Raw genomic sequence first — 16,831 nt, 5'->3', positions numbered from 1 at the left:
GCTATAAGTTGCTGAGGTCTGCACATAACAGTTTGCAAACATGTGATATACGGCCCTGATGCAGATATCTATTTTAATTGAGTTGATGTTTTTACCAGTAAATAATCTACCAGCCAATTCCAAAAGGAAAAAAAAAAACCAAACACATAAACCTAAACCTTCAGCCTGTATAAAAATTCAGGCTTTAAACATTGAATCACTAATATGTAGTAACAAATAAGACAAATATGTAAGAGTTTTAAATAGGATCTGTAGCACCCAATTACCAAATCCTAAGAATACTCATTTATTCTGCCATTCAGGAATTTGACATTTATTTTACATATTCACAGAAAAATATCTTTGAAATGAGGAAGCTATGATAGAGAAAGACATTATATGGCACAATCCTAGAGCCAGAAAGACATTCCAACATGTTACAGAAAGGTAAGAAAGGGGGAGAGGGAGGAAAAAATGAAGAAGGAACAGAGGGAGGAAGGTAGGAAGGTCAAGGGTGAGGGAGGGAGGAAAGAAAAAAGGAAGGAGGAACGATACAAGGAAGCAAGCTGGCTGCTGCTACTAATGTATAAATATATGGTAAAATAATAATATAAAATATATATTAGAGAACCTATATATTATGATTCAGATAATTAAAAGTTAGAACAATAGACCAATAATCATAAAGATATTCAAGTTGTATGTATTCCATAAATTTAGAAAATACAGGAAAAATGAGAGAGGTGTGCTCTAGAAAATTATATGAAAGTAAAGATAGATAATCTGTACTGTAATGAGGTACCATAGAAAGTTTCTATGGAGGCAGTGTTCTAGTCACTTTGACATTGATAAGCAGTGTATTTGTAATGCTGTGTAGAGGCTGGTGCTTCCTATAAACCAAATATAAATGGACACATTTCAAAGTTCTACATGGATTATTTCTAACAACTGTTCAACAGTAGTTTTGTTTCTCATTATATGAGAAATATAACTGACCATAGGATTTGTTCCAATAAGCTTACCTAGAGTTAGGTGCAATTCTCTGATGACTGGTGAGCTCTTGTTCATTCCTTTTTATCCAACAAGCTAGACTGGAAAGCAACCAATGAAGAATAATATTATTATGGAAATTATCTTATATTTGCTTCTCTTTTTTGTCAAGAGATACATGTCATATTCCTTTATTTAATTTTAAGCCCTCTTTTAGTTTTGTTCCCCACTATTTCTTTTTTCTCTAATTTTTTATATCATGGTATGTATCGTAGTATATATACATAACATAAAATTTACCATCTTAATCATTCTTAAGTGTACAGTTCAGTGATATTAAATACATCCATATCATTGTATAGCCATCACCACCATCCAACTCCACAACACTTCATCTTGTAAAACTGAAACTCTACACCTATCAAACAATAACTCTCCATTTCTCCCTCTTCCGCATCCCTGACAATCACCATTCTTTCTATCTCTATGATTTTGACAACTCCACATAATTCATATAAGTGGACTCATACAGTATTTGCTTTTTTGTGACTTGCTTATTTCACTGCCATAATGTCCTCAAGGATCATTCATATTATGGCATGTTGCAGAAGTTCCTTTTTTAAAGGCTGAATAACATTTCATTGTATGGATATACCACATTTGTTTACCCTTATATCCACTGAAGGACACTAGGGTTGTTTCCACATTTTTGCAATTGTGAGTTATGCTACTATGAATATGGATATGCAAATATATCTTCAAGACCCTGCTTTCAGTTCTTTTAAGTATACACACAGAAGTGAAGATGCTGGATCATATGGTAATTCTATTCCTAATTTTTTGAAGAATCACTCACTATACTGTTTTTCACAGCAACTACACAATTTTCCATTCCCACCAGCACTACACAAGTGTGCGAATTTCTCCACATCCTCAACAACACTTATTTTTGTTATTTTTTTATAGCAGCCATTGTAGTCTGTGTGAAGTGGTATCTTAATGCAGTTTTGATTTGCATTTCCCTAGTGATTAGTGATTCTGAGCATCTTTTTATGTGTTTATAAGCCACTTGCATATCTTCTTTGGAGATATGTGTATCCAAGTACTTTGCCCATTTTTGCATTTTGTTATTGTTGTTGTTATTGAATTTTAGGCATTCTCTACATATTCTGGATATTAATTCCTTAGATGTATGATTTACAAATACTTTCTTTCATTCTGTGTGTTGTCTTTTTACTCAGTTGATAGTGTCTTTCAAGGCACAAATTATTTCAATTTTTATGAAGTTTAATTTGTATATTTTTTCTTTTGTTGCCTGTGCCTTTGGTCTCACATCCAAGAAATCATTGCCAAATTCAATGCTGTAAAGCCTGTGCTCTAAGTTTTCTTCTAACAGTTTTATTTCTTTTGGTCTTACATTTATGTTTTTGATCCATTTAATTTTCATAAATATTGTTATATAAAGTTCCAACTTTATTCCTTTGCTTGTGAATACCCAGTTTTCTCAGCACCATTTATTGTAAACTGTCCTCCACCCAGTGAATGGTCTTAACACTCGTGTCAAAAATCATTTGACTATATACATGAGAGTTTATTTGTGGGCTCTCAATTTCACTAATCTATACATCTGTATTTATACCTACACCATACTGTTTTGATTACCATAGCTTTTGTAGTAAGTTTTGAAATCAGAAAGGGTGAGTTCTACAGTTTTGTTCTTTTTTTCAAGACTGTTTTGGCTATTCAGGTTTCTTTGAAATTTCATATACATGTTAAGGTGAGTTTTTCTATTTTTACAAATAAACATTATTGTGAATTTAGTAGTGCATTGAATTTATGGACTTCTTTGGGTAGTATTGATATCTTAACAATATTAAGCTTTCCAATCTCTGAACATGGGATGTTTTCATTTATTTATGTCAATAATTTCTTTCACCAATGTTTTCTAGTTTTCATTGTACACATCTTTCACCTACTTGGTTAAATTAATCCCTTTCTTTCTGAAATGATTGTAAATTGAATTGTTTTTATAATTTCCTTTTCATATTAGTTATGTTAGTGTATATTAATGCACCTAGTTTTTGCATGTTAACTTTTTGTCCTGCTATTTTGCTGAATTCATTTATCATTTATAAGTTTTTGATTACTGAACTTATACTAATTCAATCTCCTTACTCGTTACAGAAGTTTATTTGCATATTTTGTTTCTTGATGATTCAGTTTTACAGGTTTTATGTTTCTAAAAATTTGTCCATTTCATCTAGGTTATCCAATTTTTTGACATGCAATTGTTCATAGAACTCTCCTATAATCATTTATTATGCTGTGTAATCAGTAGTAACATCTCCACTTTTATTTCTAATTTTATATTTTTTAGTCCTCTTACTCTTTTTCTTAGTCTATCTAGCTAAAGTCTTGTTGACTTTATTCATCTTTTCAAAGAAACAACTTTTGACTTTATTGATTCTATTTTTTTCTATTATTTGTTTCATTTATCTATGTTCTAATTTTTATTATGTCTTACTTCTGCTAGCTTTGGGCTTAGTTTCTTCTCTTTTTCTAGTTCCTTAAGGTGTAAAGTTAAATTGTTGGCTTGAGATCTTTCTTGCTTTTTAATGTAAGTATTTAAAAATTTCTTCATTAGTACTACTTTCACTGAGTCCCATAAGTTTTGGTATGTTGTTTTTTAATTCATCTTTAAATATTTCCTTATTTGCCTTGTGGTTTTTCTTTGATCCACTGGTTGCTTAAGTGTATGTTGTTTTATTTCTACAATTCGTAAATTTTCCAGTTTTACTTCTGTTTTTGACTTCTAGGTTTATCTTATTGTGGTCAGAGAAGATACTTTGTATGATATATACTTTGAAATATACTGAGACTTAACTTTTGGCCTGGAGAATGTTCCATATTCACTTGAAAAGAATGTGTATGATGTTGTTAAAGAGAGTGTTCTGCATATGTCTTTTATATCTAGTTGCTTTACTGTGCTCTTCAAGTTCTATATTTCCACATTTTCCTTTAGTTCTTTGAACCTCTTTAAGACAGTTGTTTTAAAATTTCTGTCAGTTAGTTCTGCCATTGGGTGCTTTTAAATGACAGTTTCTACTGATTTATTTATTTCCTTTGAATAGGTATTACTTTCCTGAATCTTTATATGCCTTGTGATTTTTTTGGTTGAAAATGGGACATTTGAATCTAATAATGTGGTACCTGGAAATCTGATTATTCTTCTTCTCCTGGTTTGCTATTTGATGTTGTTCTACATTGTTTTTGTATTTTAGAAGAATATTTGCAAATTGTCTCTACTGAGAATCAGTCTGAGACCCTTAAAGTCTTCTCAAGTCTTTTTGACCTTGTGCCTTTTTCTGAGCCTGCCCAGTACTTTCCAATTTTTCTCCTATATGCAGTTGTTTTTGAGGGTTCTAGTCTTTTTTTTTTTTTTTTTTTTTTTTTTTTTTTGAGATGGAGTCTCGCTCTGTTGCCCAGGCTGGAGTGCAGTGGCCGGATCTCAGCTCACTGCAAGCTCCGCCTCCCGGGTTTACTCCATTCTCCTGCCTCAGCCTCCCGAGTAGCTGGGACTACAGGCACCCGCCACCTCGCCCGGCTAGTTTTTTGTATTTTTTAGTAGAGACGGGGTTTCACTGTGTTAGCCAGGATGGTCTTGATCTCCTGACCTCATGATCCACCCGTCTCGGCCTCCCAAAGTGCTCGGATTATGGGCTTGAGCCACCGCGCCCGGCCGAGGTTTCTAGTCTTTATGATCTGGCTTCTAAAAGAGGGAAAAGAGAAAAGTGAAAAGGAGGAGGGAGAAGGGCACCAGCCCTTTAAATACTCTGGAAGTCACTGTAGCTGAGGGACAAGCATTTTCGTTGCTGGTGGATGGTGCCATAGCAATGGTTATCCACCTTTTTGTTTGCACCTCTGTGATGAGAAGGAGCAATCAATGATAACACCGATCCCCAATACTGAAAGACAGGGTGCTTTTTGCCTACCCTTACTCCTGCAAGCTGTGGCAAGTTGCTCACAGAAGTGTGCACAGCTGGTTGCCCTTGGCTGGGGGTGGGGGATAGGAAGCTTATATTATACTAACAGCTGAGATTGATAAAAATTAACTGCAATTTACCATTCAAGCCTTCTCCTAAAAGTCGCAAACCTTCAATAGGCTCCAGAGTTCCAAAATAATTACACCAGACAGGTACTGCCAATGCAATTGTTGTCCAGGTAGGGATATAGATTCATGGTTGTTCCTACTCTGCCATCTTTCCAGAATCCTCTCATTTACTTTAAAAGAAGAAAAATAATTGGCAAGCTTAAGTTATTTTCAATATCACATTGCTTGGACATACCTTATAATATACCAATGTATAGCAAATTTACTTTCAAGAACCACTATAAATGGTAAAGGACTCTTTAAAAAATTAGAGATAAAAGAGCCAAAATCCATTAGAAAACTGAGCAAAGCATATAAATACAAAATTCACAAGGAGTGATATGTAAATAACTCTTAAACACATGAAAAGATGTTCATATTTAGTTTTGTCCAGCAATTCCATGTTTAGTAACTTAACCTGATGAAATATCCTCCCAAATACAAAAACATGTTGAAGCTTATGCATGGCAGCATTATTTGCAATATCAAAATATTGAAAATGACCTAAAAGTCTATACATATGGAAGCAATCAATAAACTATGGTAATTTTCTATAATGGGAGGCTAATACGGTATTTAAAAAGTGAGGAATATGTTTATGAATGGATATTGAGAAATTTCATAGGATGTATACATTGGATAAACAGAAGCAATAGGGAAAGGTTATCTATTGAACACTACCTTTTGTGTGAACACAAGCTCGTATGTACGTCTGCATATTTACTTCTATATGTCTATCATCACTCTACGCTCATTTTTCAAAAAGACATGCAGTAAGGATAAATTAGCCACTAATAAAATTGTTTACTTAGAAGAAGTGATTAAGAATCCAGAAAAAGAGATTGGGAAGGAAATTGGATTTTGAAACATGCTAATATTTTACATAAGCAAAAAATAAAATTATTTCAACAAAGATAAGGGGAGAAATCCTAAAATCGAATATTGAAAGAAATGGTCTATAACTATGTATCAAAGAGATAACATATTCACTTAGATAGAAAAACAAAAATTTATCCAAATAAATTTTTCATACAATAATTTAACTGTATAATTCCAACAGTATATATTCTAAGGACAAAAAAAATTAAGATACCTTGAGTTGTCCTTCTTAGGTTTATTATTTGCAGTGCTACTAACACAGAAATTCCAACACTATTTTGTATTTATTGTAGAATTGAGAAAATAAGTTATTATATATTGATATTGCTGATAAATTAGGATTTTTTTTTTTTTTTTTGCTATAGAAGAAGAAAGATACAATTGTGGGATAGGAGAAAAAGAAGAAACATATTGTGGTGCTAGAATTGGAATAGGAAGTATCTGTCTACAAAAACGGTCTAACAAAATGGCACCCTAGTAGCAATAATCATTCCTAGCTTACCAGTATCACCTTTGAAATATCATTTTACACTAAAAGGAATGAGAGCTCCTTGAAGAAAAGACTGATTCCAGATCTAGAGCAGGAAGATTATAGTGTGACCCTAAAATATCCTGTGGTGCCAGGAAAAAAGAAAAACCTGGAGAACAAATAGAGACATATTCTGAGGAAACCGGCATTAAGAGTCTTTTACTGGCCAAATTTGGGACAATTTTTTGCCTCAAAATAAATACTCACAGAAATAGAATCACACACACACAAAATCTACAAATTGATACTGATTTTAAAATAGATGAGTTGGGAAGGGATGATTTGAGTAAACGATTTTTTAAAGCAGACTAATAAACATTGAAGAAACTGTACTTATCAATTATAAAATGCTAAATAAATCTTTACCATGAAGAAATCACATCTTAACTAATCAAACTTAACATAAACAGTTATGGCGAAGAGTGACATCATGTACTCCCAATGTGATAAACTGAGAAAGATCAAATATTACTAACATAAAATTTCTGCCAAAAATGTTTCTGCTTACTGGGAAATTATCTAACAAGTCCAAAATATGTGTCATTCTGACCTTGATTCTCCAAAAATGTCAGTTTCAAGAAAGACATAAAAAATGCTGAAGTCTTCTAGATTATAGAAGATTACAGACATCACAAATAAAATGCATGATTCTTGACTCGTTATTGAATTAAATGAAAAACAGCTTTTCCCTAAAAATTGGTGGAGTCAAGGCTTTTAGTGCGCCTCGGCCAGTTGGAAATAAGAAGATTGTACATGAAGATCAATTCTGAGTTTCAATTTAAGAAGAAAGACAAGAATCCACCAGAATCATGAAGGATACCCTAGATCTCAGGGAGAACAACAGGGATGAAGAGCCCCTGCGATGGTATCCAGCTGATAAAAGCAGCTCTCTAGGCACTGGCAGCACCCTCTCATCTGGATCAGCAGCCTGAGCCACCCCACCCTTCATGTGCATACATTGTGGTGCAGTGGGGTGCTCTCTACTACATCACCAGGAAGATATCCAGGCATTCAGAGCAACTACTTTCCTAGTTTAGCAGCCTGAGCCAGCCTACCTGTCCTAGACATATATTATGGTGTGGTGGAGCCCTTTCTGCTCCATGGCCAGGCAGATCTCCAGGCATTCAGAGTACCTGCTCACTTGGATAAGCAGCTGCAGCCACCCCACCCTTCCTGTGTATAGATCACTGTGCAGTGGGATCCACTCTGCTCCATGCCTAGGCAAATCTTCGGGTATTCAAAGGACTGGCTTGCCCCACAATTCCTGTGCAGAGATCTTCAGCTGGCTCTTACCCATAAGTGTTATATATTGACTTGCAGGTTGAACCACACAGCCCAATATAAAACCTGCTGGAAAAAAAAACTGCATAGGGCTATAAAAGCAAAGCCAAAAGGCCCTAATCAACATTCTCTAAAGTCAAACCCCCAAGGGAGGGGGTGGGGTAAAAGATAAAGGAAAAAATATACTGAAAGAACAAAATTCTCCTCACACAAAAATAATTACCAAATTTAGAAGGGCCAGTATATCCAGATGAAAAGGAACCAGTGCAAGAATTATGCCATGTAATACCTGAAAAAAAAGGACCATACTACGTCTCCATCAGGAAATGAAGGAACTGATAAATATCTTTAAAAGAAACCAATTGGAGATTTTGGAATAGAAAAACTCACTTAAGGAATTTCAAAGATATCAATGAAACTTTTATGAACAGAGTGGACAAGCAGAAGAAAGTATTTCAGAGCTTGTAGGCACGTCTTTCAAACTAATTCAGTCAGACAAAAAAAAAAAAAAAAAAAGAGAGAGAGAATAAAGCATTTAAATAATGAAAAGTCTTCAAGAAATATGAGATTGTATAAAATGACCAAGCTTATAAAGTGTTGGCAATCCTGAGAGAGGAGAAAAAAACAATTTCAAAAACATATTTTAGGAAATACTTCAAGAAAATTTCCCTAATCTTGCTAGAGAGGTTACATTCAGATACTATAAATCCAAAGAACACCTGTGAGATACTGTATAAAACAAACAACAGCAAGGTATAAAGTCATCAAACTCACCCAGGTCAATGCTAAAGAAACAAATCTTAAAGGCAACTAAAGAAAAAGGTCAGATTATGTACAAAGGGAATGTTATCAGGCTAACAAGAGTTATCAGCAGAAATCTTACCAGTCAGGAGAGATTGAGGTGTATTTTCAGTATTCTTAAAGAAAATACATTTCAACTGAGAAGTACATATCCCACTAAACTAAGCTTCATAAGCAAAGGATAAATAAAATATTTTCCAGAGAAGTAAGCACTAATGGAATTTATTACCATTAGATCAGCCCTCCTTAGGGAAGTTCTAAACATGTATATGAAAGAATGATACTTGCTACCATAAAACACACTTAAGTACAAAGCCCATAGGCTCTACAAAGCAACCGCACAATAGAAACTACAAAGCAACCAGCTAACAACTTCACAATAGGATCAAAATGTCACATATCAATATTAACCTTGAATGTAAATGGTCTAAAGGCCCCATTTACAGGCAGAGTTTCATTGGATTAAAAAAACAAGACCTATCTGTCTTCTGTCTCCAAGAGCCCCACCTCACAGATAATGACACACACACAGGATAAAATGATTGGAGAAAGATCTATCCATAAATGGAAAACAGAAAACAGCAGGGGTCACTATCATTATATCAGATAAGAGAGATTTTAACCAACAAAGGAGGAGGAAGGGCATTAAATAATGATAAAAGATTCAATTCAACCAGAAGACTCAACTATTGTAAATATAGACACACCCAACATTGGAGCACCCAGATTCATAAAACAAGTACTTCTAGACTTAGGAAAGGACTTAGATAGACATACAATAATAGTGGGGTACATCAACACCCCACCAGCAGTATTAGGTAGTTCACTGAAGCAGAAAATTCACAAATTCTGGACTTAATTAGATGACCAATTGGACTCAATAGACATCTACAGAACACTCCACCCAACAACCACATAATATACATTAAGAGGACATACATCTATATACAGAACATACTCCAAGACTGACCACATGCTCAGCCATAGTTTCAACAAATTCAAAAATATTGAAATTATACCAACCATATTCTCAAACCATAGTGGAATAAAAACAGAAATCAGTACCTAGAACATCTCCAAAAATAGCACAATTTCATAGAAATTAAACGACTTGCTCCTGAATGACTTTTGGTTAAAAATAGGATTAAGACAGAAATCAAAAAGTTCTTTAAAATAAATGAAAATAGACACACAACATACCAACGTCTCCCAGATACAGGAAAAGCAGTGTTTAGAGGAAAATTTATGCTTTTCCACTAAATGCTTATCTCAAAAAGTTAGAAAGATGTCGAATTAACAATCTAACTTCACACCTAGAGGAACTAGAAAAACAAAAACTAACTTCAAAGCTGTAAGAAAAGAAATAACTAAAATCAGAGTGGAAATGAATGAAATTGAGACTCAAAAATCCATACAACGAATCAATAAATCCAAAAGTTTGTCCTTTGAAAGGAAACAAGATTAATAGACCACTAGCTAGATTAACAAACAAAAAAGAGAGAAGATCCAAATAAGCATAAGCAGAAACAACACAGGGGATATTAAAACCAATTCCATAAAAATACATTAGATCCTCTAAGACTATTATAAGCAACTTTATGCACATAAACAAGATAACCTAGAAAAAATGAATAAATTCCTGGAAACACACAAGCTCTCCATATGAATCAGGAATAAACTGAAACTCTGAACAGACTAATACTGAGTTCTGAAATTGAGTCAGTAAGAAAAATCCTACCAACCAAAAGCAGCCTTAGACCAGATGGATTCACAGCTGAATTCTACTTGATATACAAAAAGAGTGGTTACAAATTCTAATGAAACTTTTCTAAAAAATCAAGAAGGAGAGATTCCTCCCTAACTCATTCTCTCATTCTATGAAACCATCATCACCCCTACACCAAATCCTGGCAAAGAAACAATGAAAAATGTAACTAACAAACAAACAAAAACAAAAACAAAACCAACATCCCTGATGATCACAGATGCAAAAACCCTCAACAAAATACTAGCAAACCCAATCCAGTAGCACATAAAAAGCTATTTACCAAAATCAAGTATGCTTCATTCTTGGGATGTAAGGTACATTCAACAGATGCAAGTCAATAAATGTGATTAATCACATAAACAGAATTAAAAACAAAAATCATATAATTATCTCAACAGACGTGGAAAAAGCCTTTGATAAAATCCAATAGCACTTCATAACAAAAACCCTCAATAAACTAGGCATTGAAGGATTATAACTAAAAATAAGAACCATCTACGACAGACCCACAGCCAATATCACACTGGATGAACAAAAGCTGGAGGCATTTTCCTTGAGAATTGGAACAAGATAAGAATGCCCATTGTCCTCATTCCTATTTAACATCATACTGGAATTCCTTGCCAGGCCAATCAGACAAGATAATGAAATACAGGGCATCAAAATAGGAGAAGAAGAAGTCAAATTATCTCTCTTCATAAATGATATGATAGTATACCTATAAAATCTTAAAGACTCCACCAAAAGGCTCCTGGAACAGAAAAAATACTTCAGTAAAGTTTCAGGATACAAAAAATCAGTGTACAAAAAATAGTAACATTTCTATATACCAATAATCTTCAAATGAGAGCCAAATCAAGAATGCAATTACATTTAAAATAGCAACAAAATAAATAAAATACCTAGGAATTCATCTAATCAAGGAGGTGGAATAACATATCTCTACAAGGAGAACTACAAAATACTGCTGAAACTAATAATAGATGACATAAACAAATGGAAAAATATTCCACCCTTATGGATTGGAAAAAGCCATATTATTAAAATGGCAATACTACCCAAAGCAATTTTGCAGATTAATTGCGATTCCTATCAAACTACCAATGTCATTTTTTGCAGAATTAGAAAAAACTATTTTAAAATTCATATGGAATCAAAAAAGAGCCTCAGTAGCCAAAGTATCCCAAGCAAAAAGAGTAACTCCAGGGGCATCACATTACCCAACTTCAAACTGTGCTATAAAGCTACAGTAACCCAAACCAAATGTTACTGTTATATAAACAGACACCTAGACCAAATGGAACAGAATAGAGAACCCAGAAGTAAAGCCACACATCTATAGCCATTTGATCTTTGATAAAGTTGACAACGATAAGCAATAAAGGATTCTCTATTCAATAAATGATACTGGGATAGCTGGCTAGCTACATGCAGAAGAATGAAATTAGACTTCTATCTTTCACCATATACAATATTAACTCAAGATGGATCAAAGATTTAGATGTAAGTCTAAATCATCTAGAATTCCAGAAGAAAACCTAGGAAACACCATTCTGGACATGGGCCTTGGTACTCAATTTATGACTAAGTCCTCAAAAGTCATTGCAACAAAAACAAAAACAAATGAGAAGTTAGATCTAATTAAACTAAAGAGCTTCTGTACAGCAAAAGATATTATCAATATGGTTAAAGTGACAATCTCCTTAATGGCAGGAAATATTGACAAACTATGCATTCAACCAAGGTCTAAAATCCAGAATCTATAAAGAATTTTAACAATTCAACAAGCAAAAAGACAAATAAACTCATTAACAAATTGGCAACACATGGGCAGACACTTCTCAAAAGTAGACATACAAGTGGCCAACAAAGGTATGAAAAAAAATGCTCATAAACACTAATCATCAGAGAAATGTAAATGAAAACCACAATAAGATATCATCTCACAGAAGTCAGAGTGGTTACTGTTAAAAAGTCAAAAGATAACAGATTCTAGGAAGGTTGTAGATAAAAGGGAATGTTTATACACTGTAGGTGGGTATATATTAGTTCAGCTACTACGAAAAGCAGTTTGGGGATTTCTTAAGGAACAATTAGCAGGGCTACCATTTGACCCAGCCATCCCCCTACTGGGTATATATACAAAGGAGAGTAAATTGTTCTACCAAAAAGATATATGGCGTGTACATTCATTTTAGTGTAATTCACAATAGCAAAGATAAAGACTTAACTTAGGTGCCCATCAATGGTGGATTAGATAAAGGAAATGTGGTATGTATACACCATGAAATACTACAGAGCCATAAAAAGAATGAGATCATGACATTTGCAGCAACATGGATGCAGCTGGAAGCCATTATACTAAGAAAATAAATGCATTAACAGAATACCAAATATCACATGTTCTCATTTATAAGTAGGAGCTAAACATTGGGTACTCATAAACATAAAGATGGCAACAACAGACATTGGGGACTTACAGAGTGGGGAGGGAGAAAGGAGGCAAGAAATGATAAACTAAGTGTGAGTACTATGCATACTATTTGGGTTATAGGATCATTCATATCCCAAATATCGGCATCACACAATATACTCATGTAATGAACCTGCACATATACTCCCTGAATCTAAAATAAAAGATAAAATTATTTTAAAATACAAGCTATAAAGGAAACTATTGTTATTATTGGGAATATATGAATACATATCATATATTAAATATACCATCCATATTCAATGTCAGATTTCCTGAGTTTGATCATTCTATTCTATTTAAGTAGAATATCTTTGTTCTCGTGAGATATGTAGAAAAGTAGCTGTAGACTGCCACAATGTCTGAAACTATGTCTCAGTAAATACAAGCTTTTCTATATATTTCATGTGACATTTCTACTAGTAAAATAAATCCACTGTCTTCATATCTCTGAGAAGTGGTAGGGCCAGCAAGACAGCTGATGTGGAGCCCAGAGGGTTTGATGCAGTAGCATCAGTAGTGGAGCACAGCCAGGGACAGCCATCCCTCAAGGCTCAACTTGCTCCCATAGGAGTCTTTAGCCCTAAGAAAATGGCTGGACCTGATCTCTGCAGGGTAGTCTTGCACATCAGATGGGGCTGCTCCAACCTGAGCACCCCTTGGTCTACTACTCACTCCTGGGGCCCTAGCCTGGCCACCCCTGCTTGCAGGGAAGCCTTGGGTGCCCTTGGGACCCATACCATAGCTTCTACCCTGGCAGACTGTGCCTGAGAAGTAGAGAGCTCCAGTGAGGCAGCCCTATGGACACACACCAATCCATCCACTCCCTCCCTATAATGCAGCTTCCTACAGGCCCACAGCAACTATCCACATAACTTTGCATGTGCATGTCTGCACAGGCAGGTTTTACTTTCCTTGCCCTGCCAGCAGTCCAGCAGTCTACCCCCTGCTGGCTGTCACTGCAGACAGAGCTTCGGCAACACAGAGCCAGAAAGCCCCAACCCTACCAACACCCAACCCTTGCACTAACACTGCTCAGAGAACAGTGGATCTCCCTCACCCTGAGCAATCACTTCTGCTTGCAGGGCACAGAGAAGGCATCCAGGCCTGTACTCATGAGCACCCTACTTCCAAGTCAACGCCACCTCCAGCATGACTAAACACACAGTCTCCTGCACCACCACCAATGGCATTGTTTCTGCCACTGTGGTGAATGCCCTCAGGAAGGCAGGCACCCTGGCACCCACTAGCACTCTGCCACAGCTACTGCACCTCCACTCCTCCCACCCACAGCTCAGTGGATTTCAGACCTTGAGAAGACATAGAAACAAAGTTGTGGTCCAGTACAAGTCCCACAGACTTAGAGCATGCAGTCCAGGGGCTGGGAGCTGAGTGTTGGCCCCCTAAAATCTTCCAGAAATGAAGCTGGATGAATACACCTTATACCGCAATCGAATCCTCAAGGTCATCAGATAGGATAAAAGAAAAAAAAGTAACTAAACTTAGAGCAGAACTGAAGGAGACAGAAAAACAAAAAACCCTACAAAAAAAATCAATGAATCCAGGAGCTGGTTTTTAGAAAAGATCAAAAAAATTGATATACTGCTAGCAAGACTAATAAAGAAGAAAAGAGAGAAGAATCAAACAGATACAATAAAAAATGATAAAGGGGATATCACCACCGACCCCACAGAAATACAAACTACCATCAGAGAATACTATAAACACTTCTACACAAATAAACTAGAAAATCTAGAAGAAATGGATAATTTCCTGGACACTTACACTCTCCCAAGACTAAACAAGGAAGAACTTGAATTCCTGAATAGACCAATAGCGGGCTCTGAAATTGAGGCAATAATTAATAGCCTACCAACCAAAAAAAAGGCCAGGACCAGACAGGTTCACAGACGAATTCTACCAGAGGTACAAGGAGGAGTTGGTACCATTCCTTCTGAAACTATTTCAATCAATAGAAAAAGAGAGAATCCTCCCTAACTCATTTTATGAGGCCAACATCATCCTGATACCAAAGCCTGGCACAGACACAACAAAAAAAGATAATTTTAGACCAATATCCCTGATGAACATCAATAAATATCCTCAATAAAATATCCTCAATAAAATACTGGCAAATATCCTCAACAAAATACTGGCAAAGCGAATCCAGCAGCACATCAAAAAGCTTATCCACCATGATCAAGTGGGCTTCATCCCTGGGATGCAAGACTGGTTCAACATACGCAAATCAATAAACGTAATCCAGCATATAAACAGAACCAAAGACAAAAACCACATGATTATCTCAATAGATGCAGAAAAGGCCTTTAACAAAATTCAACAGCCCTTCATGCTAAAAACTCTCAATAAATTCGGTATTGATTGAACGTATCTCAAAATAATAAGAGCTATTTATGACAAACCCACAGCCAATATCATATTGAATGGGCAAAAGCTGGAAGCATTCCCTTTGAAAACTGGCACAAGACAGGGATGCCCTCTCTCACCACTCCTATTCAACATAGTGGTGGAAGTTCTGGCTAGGGCAATCAGGCAAGAGAAAGAAATAAAGGGTATTCAATTAGGAAAAGAAGAAGTCAAATTGTCCCTGTTTGCAGATGACATGATTGTATATTTAGAAAACCCCATTGTCTCAGCCCAAAATCTCCTTAAGCTGATAAGCAACTTCAGCAAAGTCTCAGGATACAAAAACAAGGTGCAAAAATCACAAGCATTCTTATATACCAGTAACAGACAGAGAGCCGAATCATGAATGAACTCCCATTCACAATAGCTTCAAAGAGAATCAAATACCTAGGAATCCAATGTACAAGGGATGTAAATGACCTCTTCAAGGAGAACTACAAACCACTGCTCAGTGAAATAAAAGAGGACACAAACAAATGGAAGAACATACCATAGTCATGGATAGGAAGAATCAATATTGTGAAAATGGCCATACTGCCCAAGGTAATTTATAGATTCAATGCCATCCCCATTAAGCTACCAATGTCTTTCTTCACAGAATTGGAAAAAACTGCTTTAAAGTTCATATGGAACCAAAAAAGAGCCCACATTGCCAAGACAATCCTAAGTCAAAGGAACAAAGCTGGTGGCATCACGCTACCTGACTTCAAACTATACTACAAGGCTACAGTAACCAAAACAGCATGGTACTGGTACCAAAACAGAGATAAAGACCAAAGGAACAGAAGAGAGTCCTTAGAAATAATACCACACATCTACAGCCATCTGATCTTTGACAAACCTGAGAGAAACAAGAAATGGGGAAAGGATTCCCTATTTAATAAATGGTGCTGGGAAAATTGGCTAGCCATAAGTAGAAAGCTGAAACTGGATCCCTTCCTTACTCCTTATATGAAAATTAATTCAAGATGGACTAGAGACTTAAATGTTAGACCTAATACCATAAAAACCCTAGAAGAAAACCTAGGTAATACCATTCAGAACATAGGCATGGGCAAGGACTTCATGTCTAAAACACCAAAAGCAACGGCAACAAAAGCCAAAATTGACAAACAGAATCTAATTAAACTAAAGAGCTTCTGCACAGCAAAAGAAACTACCATCAGAGTGAACAGGCAACCTACAGAATGGGAGAAAATTTTTGCAATCTTCTCATCTGACAAAGGGCTAATATCCAGAACCTACAAAGAACTCAAACAAATTTACAAGAAAAAAACAACCCCATCAAAAAGTGGGTAAAGGATATGAACAGACACTTCTCAAAAGAAGACATTCATACAGCCAATAGACACATGAAAAAATGCTCATCATCACTGGCCATCAGAGAAATGCAAATCAAAACCACAATGAGATACCATCTCTCACCAGTTAGAATGGCAATCATTAAAAAGTCAGGGAACAACAGGTGCTGGAGAGGATGTGGAGAAATAGGAACGCTTTTACACTGTTGGTGGGACTCTAAACTAGTTCAACCATTGTGGAAAACAGTGTGGC

General features: G+C 35.6%; 1 long non-coding RNA gene across 1 annotated transcript in view; it reads right to left on the bottom strand.

The window, feature by feature from the left end:
* Window positions 1–692: 692 nt before the first annotated feature.
* LOC103882999 overlaps window positions 693–16,831 on the bottom strand; it is a 34,702-nt gene continuing 18,563 nt past the window's right edge. The window contains exons 4-5 of the long non-coding RNA XR_002521032.2: window positions 5,093–5,250; window positions 693–1,070 (exon numbers count right to left, since the gene is read on the bottom strand). This is a non-coding gene — a long non-coding RNA (uncharacterized LOC103882999). The remainder of the gene's footprint in view (window positions 1,071–5,092; window positions 5,251–16,831) is intronic.

The sequence above is a fragment of the Papio anubis genome, chromosome 4 (genome assembly GCF_008728515.1).
Source record: "Papio anubis isolate 15944 chromosome 4, Panubis1.0, whole genome shotgun sequence".
NCBI lineage: Eukaryota > Metazoa > Chordata > Mammalia > Primates > Cercopithecidae > Papio > Papio anubis.
This window is presented reverse-complemented; position numbering and strand designations above follow the sequence as displayed.